Raw genomic sequence first — 12,468 nt, 5'->3', positions numbered from 1 at the left:
ATAGATAATTTTAAAGAAAAAAATAAGAAAAAGAATAGATACACACATATACAGATGAAAATACAATCATATATATGAAAATACATTAATATATACACCCACATATATACATATGTGTGTACATGTAAATATATGTGGGCCATCATACATGCCATATATATTTTAGAGACATTATTATCATTTTATGTTAGAGAACATTATAAATCATGCCCCAGGGCATAAAGTAATTCTTTCTATTCATAAGGTCATTAATTTAGCTAATGGCATAGAATTTAGAACACTGTCAAGGAAAGGAAACCATACAAGCATAGGCCAGCTTCAGACTGTAGTACATGAATTGTTGACTTATACAGATAAACTCTTAAGTGACTAAACATTATTCACACAAACAATGCGGGTTGAAGATAGGGCAAAATTTCAATTACACTCATTCATAAATACAGAAAGAACCATGCCTACCAGAATAATACATGTCATAAAAAAGTAAGCAGGGAATTGAAAAAGTAAACACATGCTAGTCCAAGGCCATCATTCATTGGGCACCTACCTGCCAAGCAAGGACTCTGAACCAAAGTTCAATGACTGCCAGTTCCAAAATCTTGAGATTGCAGTCATCTGATCCTTCACACAGTAGGAAATTTCAGCTACAAGTTCAAAGGCATATTTTGGGTCAACAAATCTGCTCTTGGTGAGTTTGAAGAAAGCCCAATTCACTTTCTGGGGTTTCCACATAGAATCTGTCTGGTGTGGCCTATGAAGATTGTTTTAAACCTCAAAATGACATATATCGTTTGATGTTTTATGGTTTCATTGCTATTTTTCAAGGATGCATAATATTCTGTAGTGCATATGTTCCAGAATTTCTTTATCCATTCTTCAACTGATAGGCATTTGGGCTGTTTTGAGCTTCTTGCTATTATGAACTGTGCTGCAATGAACATGGGAGAGCATGCATATATTCCTGTTCTATTTCTTATTTATTTGGTCCATATTCCCAGCAAAGGTATTGCTGGTTTGTACATTACCTTTAGTCCCAGTTGTTTAGGTAGCTCCATTTTGCTTTATACAATGGTTGTACATATTTACAAGCCCACCCATAGTGTATAAGATTTCCAGTATCTCCATTATTTTAGCCACATATGTGTTCTCTGCTCTTTTAAAAAAATTATTATTTTATTTTATTGGGGCCTCTTACAGCTCTTATCGCTACCCTTACAGCTCTTATCGCTATCCATACATATATCCATTGTGTCAAACACATCTGTACATATGTTGTCATCATGTTTTTCAAAACATTTTCTTTCTACTTGAGACCCTGGCAACAGCTCTTCATTTCCCTGCCTCCCGCCACGACCCCTGGATAGTTTATAAATTCTTTTTTTTTTCATATCTTATAGCAACTGCTGTCTCATTTCACACACTTTTCTGCTGCCTGTCAGCCTGGGATGGGGGCCATACACCGATCACTGTGATCAGTCCCCCTTACTCCCCTACCCCCTACCCTTACCCTCCTAGTATTACTGCTCCCCTTATTGGTCCTGAGGTGTTTATCTGCTCTGGCTTCCCTGTGTTGTGAGCTTTTATCTGTACCAGTATACATGTTCTAGTCTAGCCAGATTTGTAAACTAGAATTGGGTCATGGTAGTGGGTGGAGGGGAGCATTAAAGAACTAGAGGAAGGTTGTTGTGTTCCATCGGTGCTATACTGCACCCTGACTGGCCCTTCTCTCCCTTGTGGCCATCCTGACAGGGGGTGTCCAACTGACTACTGATGGGCTTTGGGTCTCCACTCTGCCCTCCCCCTCATTCCCATTGATATAATTTTTGTTTGTGTGTCTGTTTGTTTTGTTTTGGGTCTTTGATGGCTGATACCTGATCCCATCGACACCTCATGATCACACAGGCTGGTGTGCTTCTTCCATGTGGGCTTTGTTGCTTCTCAGCTTACGGGCGCTTGTTTATCTTCAAGCCTTTGAAACCCCAGATGCTATATCTTTTAATAGCCAGGCACAATCAGCTTTCTTCACCACATTTAATTATGCACCAATTTAAAGATTCAGCTCTCTTTTGGGATATAAAGTGAAATCTCATGGTTGTTTTGATTTGCATCTCCAGGATGGCTAGTGATCATCTGCATTTCCTCATCTGTTGGTTAGTCATACAGATCTAGTCTTTTGTGAATTGTCTAGTCATGTCCTTTGTCCACTTTTAATTGGAAGAGTAATTTTCTCCACCTTTGTGATTTTGGAGAAAGTTTCTTTCATGATTTCTCAAACTCTTTTCTCTGTTGTTTTTCATCTATTTGTTTCTTCTTGTTCCAGTATCCAGATGAGATGTAGTTTCTTTTGATAGTGTCCTACATCATTCTCAGGCTCCCCACCCCCACCCCCATTCCCTTCACGTTTTTGGTGTTGTTGATTGTTTCTCATTGATTATAGTTAGAGTTATTGTTTTCAAGCTAATTCATTTTTCCTTATCTTCCATTCTATTTTTCAGGCCTTTTACTATGTTGCCTATTTCTGTCATCTGTTGTTCATCTTCTGAGATCCCTTTGTTTAAGGACTCCAGCTCTTTTGCTTCTTTTGTTGCCCTTATGAGTGTTTTCCACATTTCTTGAAGTACCTAACAGCATTTTCCTGAAATCTGTATCTGTTAGTCTCAGGGCCTCTTCTTCAGATTACTCCACTGAGTTGGGGTGGTCTTTGCTTATTTGTCTTTGTTTTTCTTGTTTTCATTTTGTTTTGTTTGCTGTGGTTGCTATTTCCGTGGCACTGTGGTATAGCGATTAGTGGCATGTGAGCTGCTCAGTCTTGTTGAAGCAGTGGGCTGTATAAGCGACATGGAAGGGGTCTAATAGGAATTGAAAAATATACAATTGTGAGATGGATAAAAGAAGAGAGAGATGAGTAAGTGGGGAAAGTGGAATGAAGACAAAAGAGTAAAATAAAAGTAATGGTAGTAACAACAAGCAGCTGTATAGATGGGCCAACAAATTCATAACAGTATGGGGAAAAGTATTTTAAGAGGGATAACTGGAATTAAGATGTATCATGGAAATATATTTCATGAGGTAAAAGAGAGAAGAAAGAGAGAATGGGCTGATGTGCAGGAGGGACAAAAGACTCTAGCATGCCTTGCGTGTGGTTGCAGAAGTTCTGTTCCTATGACATCATGAATGTGGGTGTGCCTGTGCACTGCTTGGGGGAGGGGAGCACCATTGTTTGGGTGAGTGTGCTGTAATCTACAGGTCTGCCACTTTTTGCCTGAGAAAGCGGGGGATGTGTATTCTTAGAATGGTGGGGTCAAACAATAGATGTCCCCAGGAGAAGAAGTGGGAGAAAACTAGATTAAAATTATTATAATAGAGAAAAAGTATAAAATCTGAGGGAAATAAAACATGTAGACAGAAATCAGGAAATAAAAGTGCCTTGTTACTGAGTATCTCAGCTCCTTTGTTAGTGTTATTGTGGGAGCTGGTGGAGAGGGGTGGGTGAGGCACGTGGCAGCAGGAGGGCACCAGAGAACAAAGCAGGAAAGGAGGAAGGGGGAATTTGTTGAATAATGAAGCTTGGGTCATGATTATGTCTGCACTAATTATCCAAGTAATCTGCCATCCACCGGAGCCCAGAGGTCAGTGGGGTGAGAGGTGTGGCTAGCTGGGTTGCTTCAGGGACCGAGGAGGGGCAGAGCTCACAAAAGCATCTTGTGCTGCTTGCTGGTGGTCCATGGGTAAAAAGGGTTGTCAGCAGGTCTTGCTGCTCTGTCACTTTAAGAAGCTTGGGTCTCCTTAGCTTTTGAGTTGAATTTCTCTCTGTCAGAAATGCAGGATCTCTCTCAGATTGAAATCTCTCCAGCAGTTGCTGAAGACACCTTCCCATGCTTGTTATCTGGCAGGCAGGTTTCCCTCCACTTCAGGGACCCGTTAGACTTTTTAATATTGTTCATCTGACACCGTGCCTGGCACATGGCCCATGGTAAGAGCACAATCAACATGCGTTGAAAAACTAAACTGGCTATAGACTAGCATAGCATAACACTTCTAGGGAAAATAGTGACCTTCTTGCCCTAATGCTCCATTTCTGTTTAAAATAAAGGCATTTCAATGTTAATTCTTCTGGACACCACATTTAATTTGCCATCATCTTAAATAACATATTGTTTCATTTAAAGATGACCGATTTAATTTTTCTCTCTTACCACACATTTCCTAAAAAACAGTGGATGAGGTAATTGTTGGAAGAACATGAGATATTACCGTGGCGCCGTAGAGATGTCCAAACACTGCCAAAACTGTTCCCTGGGTATGCCTGCTCAAGGAGAAGCTATAAATATTTTTCTCACTTAGAATATTAAGATGAAGTTATTTTGAAAATATTTTCTAAGCATCAAGTTCAGTCACAATTGTTTCTTTATAATTATTGCCTTTCTATATTGCTTTCTAACACTACCGGAAGCCGAGGGCCCTTCGTTTAAGGAACACATTTGAAATCTTCAGTCCCACTGCCCCTCATCATCATATGTAAGGGCAAAACAATTCAATGATGCAACTAGGTTTAAAGCATTGTATAAACATAAATCCGGGTATATGAAGGGGATTCATAATGTTTGTGGGCAAATTCAATTAGTAGATTATAGAATTTTTTCGTGAACTTTTTGAAACCATCTTGTAACTCTTTTTTTTTTTTCCTTAATGCTCATCGCCTTTCATGATTCCTTTCCGACGCAGCTGCAAGTCCAGAGTGCCATTGGGTGGAGGCGTATTCAGCACCCAAGCTTCTCTATTCACCCTTTTACTTTTCCTCAAGATTAAAAAGATAGAACCTCTTGAAAACTCAAGAGAAACTGAACTGGTGCATTCAACATTTGTTGATACTTAAAGGTCCCAAGATGGGAAAAAACAGTGATTTAATTCCCTAGTGCTTTAAGTTTTTCACCCACCCTGTCTGAGTAGGAATAAGATAACCATAGACATTTTTAAGTTTTTTTTTTCACCTTTGCCTCACTTCCCCCCATTTCCAAGGTACTGAGTAGACAAAGGACAAGCAGTCGAGTTTTCGATAAGTGAGGAGAAGACCCTTCTAGTTAGCTGCCTGTGACTTAGAAACCTCTGTCGCTAACCCACTGCTTCCATGTGGGATTCAAGATAAGGGTGAGTGGTTGTTTTCTCGAAGGAAGAATAAATAGGATGTAAAGTGACTTTGGGATTATAGAAACATATTGAGCCTGACTTTGATTAAACATGCTACTCCTCAAAGATAAACAGTGCTTAGTGAGTTAGCTTAAACATGCCATCACACTTTACCCAGACGTAGAGATTTCTCTGAGCAAATGGTAAATAAAGCAGGTTAACCAAACTATCACTTGTATACGTTGGACAAGATCGGGAGAACGTGAGAGATACGTCAGAGATATTCAGGACAAGTTCCTGCAGAAGAAATCGCTCTGGTTATTGCCTGTGCCGTCTCTTTTCCCACTTGTTTTGCTGAGAACATTCTGGTTTTCTTCAGGGGAAAATACCTGAAGCTCCTGCTACTGAGAAGTCACAGGATTCCTGTTCTTTACCTAACAGCAATTTCCCGGAGCCATCCTGGATTCTGACTATTCATATCTCCCACCTAGATTTGACACTCAAATTTGACTCGCACGCCCAACTGCATGTTTTAGAGTTCCACTTAAATATTTACTAGACACACCAAACTCCTAATATAACTAATGATTTTCTCCTCACATTTGCTGAAGCCTCAACCTTCCTTATTTCAGTGGATGGTAATATCATTTAACCAGTTACCATTGAGTTAGCTGCCATTCATACAGATCCCGTATGTGTCAGGGTGGATCACTCCACAAATTTTCAATAATTGACTTTTAAGAATAGATTACCAATGCTTTCTTTTGAGGTGTCAAGTAGATTCAAATGTTAAGCCTTCAGTTAGCTGCCAGGCACATTAACTATTTGTGCCATCCAGGTGGGCAAAAACAAACAAATAAACACAAAAACTTGAAGTCCTGTTTTCGTGTTTTATTGACAACCTGCCAGGATATTCTGCTGGAACATCTTAACTACAATATGTAGTCATTCAAGGAATAATAAAGCACATATTATCCTGTCATTCACAACACTCTACTTTTCTAGCTCCTGGGTTTAATAATCCATGGGCATTGGCGACCCAGAGCTCACAGACTCAACTTTTCATGCTATGTGGGCTAAGAAGTCCACTGCTCTGCTTCATGCTTTGGATCCAGGTTCAGCTGCTGTTCCTCATAGCTGTCTTCTAGATCAATGAGGTTCATTGCACTGAGATCTTGGGGCCAAAAGGAGGTGTTCCACTCTTGACTTTTACTGGTAGTGAGATCCCTGCTTCTTTGCAGAGGACTCATTGTATAACCAGCAGGATGACAATCCAATGAATCCTGTTGACAATTACTCTCAGATGATCCTATCACTGTCTTCACCCCCCTTCTCACCCAGATCCATGCAGGAAAAAAGTTGTTTGGTGGGAGTTAAAGAGACGTTGGCTAGAAAAGTCACATTAAATAATTCACTTCCTGCCCCTATACCTATCCTTCCAATGAATACCTTTTACTCAACCTAACCCTTCTGTCATGATTACTTGAAAAATCCCAACTGAAAGAGTACCCATCTGAATAAAGTCTGTATTCAAAGGAAAATCAGTTATTTATATTTTAAAAGAAAGGAACAAACATGAGATAGGGGGAGAAAAGACAAAAACTTTATGCTTGTTTCTATATTGAATTCATCCCTTAAATAACATCTGGCCCTTTGCATGTTGGTAGAAACCACTGGAAACGGCATTGGGATCAGAGCTAGCAAATTCAATTATTTAACCCTGACCCTTCACATATGGAACATGTGACCCTGGACTTTACTAAACCTTCCATACCTATGTTTTCTACCCTTAAGATTGTTAAAATTAAATGACATCATGAATGTAACTTACCCAGTGTGCTTCCTGGAACACAGAAATTATTCCTTACAATGAGAGTGACTTAGCATAGCGAGGAAGACCAAGAGCCCTAGTGTAAGGTGCACACATTTAAACCCCAATGCCACCATTCAGTACAGCAACTTTGGCACATCACCTCTGAGCTTTCTTTTCTTCATCCCACATGACGTTATGAATCACTGGTGGTTCAGTAATAGAATTGTCACCTACCCTGAGAGTGACCTGAATTGATTCCTGGCCAACGGACCTTGTGCACATCCACCACCTAGCTGTCAGTGGAAGCTTGCACATTGCCTGGACACTGAGTTTCAACAAAGCTTCCAGACTAATGTGACTAGGGGAAAAAGCTTGTCAATCTACTTCCAAAAATTATCCAATGGAAAAAAAACCCCCTGTTTTCCTTTGGGTTGTTTTATTTTTTCTCTTTCTCTTCCTCTTCTCTGCCCTTTATTTATTACCCCTCCCTTTTTTTTACTTTATTTTCTTAACTGCTTTTTTCTCATGTGAAGAGAGGAATTTTTGTCCCACTAGTCAGCCATACCTACCACACCTACCACCTACTGCCTCATTCAACGGGAACGTGTCCTCACTCATTCTTTCACTACTGGACCAATGGCAAATGGTGAGCAACACTTGTTCCCACTAAGTGCAGCTGTTCTTCATAACCAGCAATCAGAGACCCATTCATAAACACTCACATGAATACCGCGGGGGAGTGGACCAATGGTGCCAAACAAGTGACAAAATTAGCATGCCTGTCTTGCCCACCCAGGCATGTAAAAAAAGAAATAAAGAAAGAACGAAAAATTAAAATATTGAGGTGTAATAAAACAATGCATAATCAACACTGAAAACGACAACTCCAAAATGTTTTAAAGAGCACAACTTCAAATCATATAAAAACACAGGACAAGTTGGACCAAAAAGTGACCAAAATAAAGAACACTGCAACCACCTTAAGGAGGAGCAGTAATGTAATTACTTGGTGAGGAATTCAAAAGATTTACATGTAGAGCCTCCCACGAACTAAAACAAAAAACACAAACAAAATTGAGGAAAACATATACAATATCCTAGAAGAAATCATGAAAGCACTAGAAATTCAAAGTGGCAATATAAACAGACAATTAGGCACATAAAAACAGCAATTAAGATCCAGAAAAATAACACTACACTTTACAGATAGAAAATACATCGGAAGGATAAAAGAGTAGAATCAAATTATTTGAAGAAAGGATCAGTGAATTGGAGCTTAACTTCCTTGACACCAATTTGTATGAGGTAAAAAATCAGAAAAATGAATGATGATAAATGAAGAAAGCTTAAGAATTATGTGAGACAGTCTCAAGAGGAACCGTTTACATGTGATCAGAATTCCAAAACATCAGAGAATAATTTTTTGTCACAAAGAGAATTGCCAAAGATTTGCTAGCAGAAACCTTCCTTCATATTTTCAAAGATGAAAAGATATCTCTCCAGGAACCTCAATGAACTCTATGCCAGATAGACCCCAAAAGAAACTCATCAAAGTCTATCATAATTAAACTTTCCAAACCAAAAATAAAGAAAGATCTTTGCAGCACTTTGGGGAGAATGAAATGCTACTTACAAAGGGCAATCAATAAGAGTAAGCTCTGATTTCTCAACAAAAACCATGCAGGCACAAAAGCAATGGGAAGATAAATGAAAGGGCTTCACAAGTTTGCAGGAAAATTCCATTCTTTCCATTTTGTTTTACCATATTAAACCTTCTTGGAGAAAAAAAATTGCCAATCAGGAATTATATTTCTGGGAAAACTATCCTTAAAATGTCTTGGCAAATTGAGGACATTTTCAGATAAAGATATTAAGAGAATTTGTGAAAACCAGACCAAAGTTACAAGAAATGCTAAAGAGAATCCTTTGGACAAATAACCAACATTTTCAGATAATAATCTAAGATGGAAACAACATAATCCAGTAACCAACACAGAATAGCATTGCTAAAAAATAAAATAAGTTTACAAAGTTTGAACATAGAGTACAAGAAGTGTCAATATGTAAATGAAAACAACTACAAAAACAGGAAATAAATGGTATATTATAGACTTACAAATAGAGAAGTCAGGATGATATCAAGATAGAATAGACTGTTTTAAACTAATTTAAAGAGTAAAATAAATTACAAGATAAGCAAAAAGTAACTTTAATAAAACTCCTAAGCAAAAGAAGAAAAAAGAAATCATAATGACGACTGAACCCAAATCAACAATAATGAGGAAAATTAAAAGAAATTTTGATAACAATAACAAAATGAACGCATGACAAAATATACAAAACAAATAAATCATCCAAATAAAAAACAAAATAATAAACAATAATTTATGCTATTGCCAATTACACTAAAGGTAAACAGATTAAATGCACCAGTCAAGAGAATATATTAAAATATATTGAAATGAATAAGAATATAATGAATATATTAAAATGGATAAGAAAACAAGACCCACCAATATGCTGCTCAACCTAACAGAGGGCATATATGCAAAGCCAGCAAGCGACATTGTTCTCACTGGAGTCATTCCTCTCATGGAAAGAAGGACGCCTTTTATCACCACTTCCTAGTCAGAGAAATACAGTAGGAAAGGGAAAATAAGGACATCCAAATTGATAAGGAAGAAGTAAAACTATGTATAGACATTATAATCCTACACTTAGAAAAGCCCAGAAACCCAGCAAGAAAATTACTGGAAGTAATTGAAAGATTCTCCAAAGTGACAAGGCACAAGACCAACATTAAAAACAAGTTAGATTCAAACAAAGAAAATGCTGAAAAGGAATATAACAATACCATTTATAATAGCCATCCAAAAGAAAAAATACTTAATAAACATAACCAGATGTACAGAAAACCTATGCAAAGAAAACTACAAAACACTACTACTAGAAACCAAAAGATACCTACAAAATGGTAAGAACATACAAGAACATAACTCTGTGAAAAGTCAGTACTACTCAAAATGGTCTAGAGATATAAAGCAAGTCTGACCCAGATTCCATCAACTTCCTTTAAGAAGCTGGAAAAACCAATTACCAACTTTATATGTAAAGGAAAAATCCCAGAAACACAAAGCACTACTCAAGAAGAAAGGTAGGAATTCTCACGTTTCCTTATTTCAAGCTCTAAAATACAGCAATGATAGCCCAAAGAGCCTGGTACTGGTACAATGACAGATACACAGAACAGTATGGAGAACCACAAGTAACCTTGGACAGCTGATTTTTGAAAAAGGGGTAAACTCTTTTAAAGGGGGGGGGAACAATCTTTTTAATGAATGGTTATACATTTTCAGAAATATTTTAAAAGGTTCAAATCTCATACCACATAGAAAAAAACAACCTCAAGGTAGATCAAAGACTTAAACTTAAAACTATAAAGGTCAACAAATATAAAAACAAGGAAACAAGATTTCTAACATAAGGCATAAATAGACTATCAAATATAACCAAAGAATGCAAACAGAAGAACATATATTAGATGACTGGGACCTTTTAAAAATTAAATATCTATGGGCATCAAAAACTTCTCTGAAAGATAAAAATAGAACCTACAATTGGAAGGAAATTTTTGGAAATAATAGACAAGGGAGTAAACCATATTGGACAAGGAACTACACCATAAAATTTATTTTAAAATTTAACACTCAGAGGCTGAGCCATGACCAGCAAAATGGGGCCAGCCCTGCCATGGGGGCCGCCTCTCTGCTGGTTCCTTTGGCTAGAGGTGACCTTGGGACAGTGTAAGATGGTGACAGCAGCGGGAGCTCTGGGCCTGCTGTGGGGCTGGCTGTAGAGCAAGAGCTTCTGGCTCCCCAGTACATTAGCTGGGTCGACCTTGAGATAACAGGCATGGCTATGGATACCAGTGGCCGACACATCCTCTCGGTCTTCCCTCTGGGTTGGCCGGCATATTCTCCTTGAAGCTGCTTTTCCAGTGGTTTAGTACCAAACCCTGTGCTCTCCATGTTGGCATGCAGAACAATTGTCCTTATCAGGTCCAATCCAATGCTGTCCTTGAAAAGGTGGTCATGTCTATTACCAAGTACCCCAATGAAGACAGGCTGGAGGGTCTGTCCAAGCAACTGCATTGGGATGTGCAAAAATTCAATGCTGGTTTCACCATGGAAGAAATCAGGACAAGCCCCCCACACTCACTAAATTCTGTGAAAGCATGTGGAGATTCACTTTTTATTTATGCATCTTCTGCCAAGGAATCCGATTCCTTGGTTCTGGGACACCTGACAGTGCTGGCATAGCTTTCCATACCAGCCTCTCACAAGTGGGCTCTTTTACTATTATGTCATGGAATTGGCCTTCTATTGGTCTCTTGTGTTTCCTCCATTTGCAGTTTACCGACATTCTTGATCATGGTTGTGCATCACTTGACCACCATTGGGTTAATCACCTTCTCCTACATCAACAACATGGGGACTCTGTTCATGTGTCCACATGGTGCCTCAGACTTCTTGCTGGAAGCTGCCAAGCTGGCCGTTATAGCAAGGATCAGAGACTCCGTGACACCCGATCAGAGACTCCGTGACACAGTGATCTTCAGTGCTGTGTCTGTGGCTGCTCGTCTAGGCATCTTTCCATTCTGGATTCTGAACACAACCCTCTCTGAGGGTTGGGAAATGATCAGGCCCTCTCGCTCCTGGGGCCTCTTCAATGGCCTTCTCCTGACCCAACGGGTTCTGCATGCCATCTGGTCCTACCTAACTGCAAGAATTGCTTTCAAGCCCTTGATCCAAGGAAAGGTGTCTAAGGAAGATGTAGAGAGCAGCTCCGAGGAAGACGATGAGACCACCAGCACAAAAAGGCCTGTGGCAGCAGCTCCTGCAATGGTGCCCATCGGGTGAATGGTCACATGGGAGGCAGCTATCGGGCTGAAGGGTGAGATGGTTGTTATGGGGATTTGGGCACACATGGACTCGCAGGGCCAATGGCCACCACCTACTGTTCTCGGGCCTCCCCTCACCTTGATCAGGGGAACTCCAAGCACCAAGGAGAATCAAGCAAATGCTTTCACTTAAAACCAAAACCACTATCCCATTGTGTATTTAATAACCTCCAGTCCTTTCAAGCAATGTTAGTGTGTGTGTGTGTGTGTGTGTGTGTGTGTGTGTGTGTGTGTGAAGTTCATTGCCTGACTAGGGGCAGATTTCTGGACTGGTCCCACTGGGCTTTGAGCGAACCCCATTGCCCCAACGTCAGCCTCTGCATCCTAAACAATGCTGGCTTGGGGCTAGCCCCTCCCTATTGCCCATGGACCATCTGCGTGGAGCAGCCAAGTTCAGCGTCAGGTTTCTGCATTGTTTCTTCCTTGGAACTGGAGCATGTCACCTGATGAAGTTGTATAGAAACAGAGAAATCATGGATGGATGGCCAGGACTGCTGGATCCCCTGCTGACATCTGTCAGTGACAGGGACAGCTGCTGAGACCTTGAAACCACCGGGGTGAGCTGCCA

General features: G+C 39.6%; 1 pseudogene; it reads left to right on the top strand.

The window, feature by feature from the left end:
* Positions 1-10,748: 10,748 nt before the first annotated feature.
* LOC142431692 (ceramide synthase 5 pseudogene) lies at positions 10,749-11,897 on the top strand (annotated as a pseudogene).
* The last annotated feature ends 571 nt before the right edge of the window (positions 11,898-12,468 follow it).

The sequence above is a fragment of the Tenrec ecaudatus genome, chromosome 18 (genome assembly GCF_050624435.1).
Source record: "Tenrec ecaudatus isolate mTenEca1 chromosome 18, mTenEca1.hap1, whole genome shotgun sequence".
In the NCBI taxonomy this organism is placed as follows: domain Eukaryota; kingdom Metazoa; phylum Chordata; class Mammalia; order Afrosoricida; family Tenrecidae; genus Tenrec; species Tenrec ecaudatus.
Note: the sequence above shows the minus strand (reverse complement) of the source record. Positions and strands in the feature narration are given on the sequence as shown.